The sequence below is a fragment of the Poecilia formosa genome, unplaced genomic scaffold, assembly GCF_000485575.1.
Source record: "Poecilia formosa unplaced genomic scaffold, Poecilia_formosa-5.1.2 Scaffold706, whole genome shotgun sequence".
In the NCBI taxonomy this organism is placed as follows: Eukaryota; Metazoa; Chordata; class Actinopteri; order Cyprinodontiformes; family Poeciliidae; genus Poecilia; species Poecilia formosa.
In genome coordinates this window covers 144,156-146,518 of record NW_006800645.1, presented here as the reverse complement: position 1 = coordinate 146,518, position 2,363 = coordinate 144,156, and the positions used below count along the sequence as shown (strand labels likewise).

At 38.3% G+C, this 2,363-nt stretch overlaps 1 long non-coding RNA gene across 1 annotated transcript; it reads left to right on the top strand.

Annotated features, from left to right (window-relative positions):
- The first annotated feature begins 52 nt into the window (after positions 1-52).
- Positions 53-988, top strand: LOC107834650 (uncharacterized). The gene is made up of 2 exons (XR_001660459.1): positions 53-152; positions 816-988. It is a non-coding gene; the product is annotated as an uncharacterized LOC107834650 (long non-coding RNA).
- Positions 989-2,363: the final 1,375 nt, after the last annotated feature.

The following is a 2,363-nucleotide window of genomic DNA, read 5'->3' as shown; positions in this document are numbered from 1 at the left end:
GGGCTTTAAATTGTTGTGATAGTAATCACTTGTTTTAAACTTTTTATTATGATGTGCCTCTGTTCCAGAACAGCTGAGTTAGATGACTGCATGACCTTCTGCAGCCATCAAGAAGTGCAGATGGTTGTTAATCATCCACAGATTCATTCCAGGTGAGGCAGAAGGGAAACACTTAAAACATGTAAGGCAGGTGAAACACTGAACTAAACCTGCTAATGACTGATTCAGTCTGTTGACTACTGAATTGGTAACTGGTTAATCTGAACTGGACTATTATTACTTGTGTGGGATCTTTATTAGCATATAGACACTTTTTAAGGAATTTAATCAACTTATTTGGAAATATTTGTAGTTGATGGAAGATTGAACCAGCTATTTGGTGGAAGTTTATTCTGTATAAATTATAAATGATTTTTCCAACTACAGTATAAATCACCTATTGCTCTATTTATTTGTCTCTGGGGTGTTAAATAAACCCTGATCCTCCCTGAGTTTCATCGTTAGGTTTTCTGATAAACAGCCTTTATTTTAAATATTGATTCCCTCATTTTAACATGAGTGCAGGATCATAGATGCTACACTATACTGCAGCTTGATAGGCTAATGTGTACGTAAACATTAAGATAAATATTAATGAAAGATTGAGATAAATATTTATTTAACAGTGAGTGTACATGGGGAACTATATGGTTTGTATTTGTTCTCAGACCTGTAACCAGTACACTGTTTAATCTTTCAATGTCTTTCAGAACTTTTCACATGTTTATCATCTTTCTAACCGGCACCTTCCTCACTTTTATTTTTGTGTTTTTCAGCCATTGCTCTGCAGTTTGATCCAAAGCTGACTCTTGAGAACTGCAGCGAAACTGTCAAGAAGTGGCTTCATTATGCACCAGAACGAGAGGAAGACATCGCAAGGAATCAAAGTGACGCCAACCAGAGTCAAACTGGGGTTACCACAACTTGTACTGTTTCCCTAGTTCATACAGTACAAAGCTTAACCTCATGGACTCTGTTCTTCTGTGGACAATAGACTGTTGTTTTGACAGTCAAAAAGGAGTCAAATATGTTTAAAGATCTGTGCCTCTTTTTTAAATAAAATGTTATATCAAACCCATGTTGTCATTTTTAACCTTTTGTACACAGTTTACCCATCATCTGCCAATAATATAGTGTGCTTAACACCAGTGAAGAAACTTTTACTGGTATGTTATGATGTAGACCTATCAGACCTAAAAATGTACATAAATACTTAGCTTTCATTCAATATAAAATCAACCAAAATCTGCATGTACATCCACAGTCAAATGAGTGTTGAATCAACATTTATTCAATGTAGAATCAACACAAATATGCATGCAGATCCACGTTCAGATGATGGTTGAATCACCATTGATTCAATGTAGAATCAACACAAATATGCATGCAGATCCACGTTCAGATGATGGTTGAATCAACATTGATTCCTAACTGATTCAATGTAGAATCAAGACAAATATGCATGCAGATCCACGTTCAGATGATGGTTGAATCAACATTGTTTCCTAACTGTGTCAATGTAGAATCAACACAAATATGCATGTAAACCGACATACAGATGATGGTTGAATCAACAATGATACAGTGTCAGTTATGGTTTAAACTAGAGGTGTGCCAATCTATCGGCCACCGATCATAATCGGCCGATTTCCGTGAAAAAGTGTATGATCGGTGATCGCCGATCACGGTCTCTTGTTGCCGATCACACAAACCGATCACCTGCTTCTCATTTCGCAGCCTGCCTGTGCAGCTGGTCTCCTCTTTCCTTCACACTGCGCAAACGCGTAGCAACAAATCCTAAGCAATGTGGAACTATTGCTTAGGATTCCCCATTCACGCACTAAGTGAATGGGGAAGTTTGCGTGTTGTGGCGGAAAATTGAAGCACGTGGGGTGAAGCACAAATGCATCAACACGACGAATCTAATATGGCATAAAAGCAATGCCATACTTGACGGAGTTTGGCTACATCGAGGCTCACTGCAGTAAAAAGACATATGGAGCGATTAGTTAGCAGGTAAAGCAGCGCACAGCTACAAACACTCACCTGGATTAGCATGACGGTCAGAAAGCTAAACAAATAACCCTCAAAATTATTTAAGTCATCGAACTGCAATGTAAGACGCTGGTTCTGCTCTCGCTGTTGAACCGCTGCTACGTATGAGGGGCCGTTTAGGACAAAATTTACGTTTTGTCTCTCACACACTACCAAAAACTCTCGCACACTCAAAAAAATTACGTTTTGTCTCTCACACACTACCAAAAACTCTCGCACACTCAAAAAAATTAAGTTTTGTCTCTCACACACTACCAAAAACTCTCGCA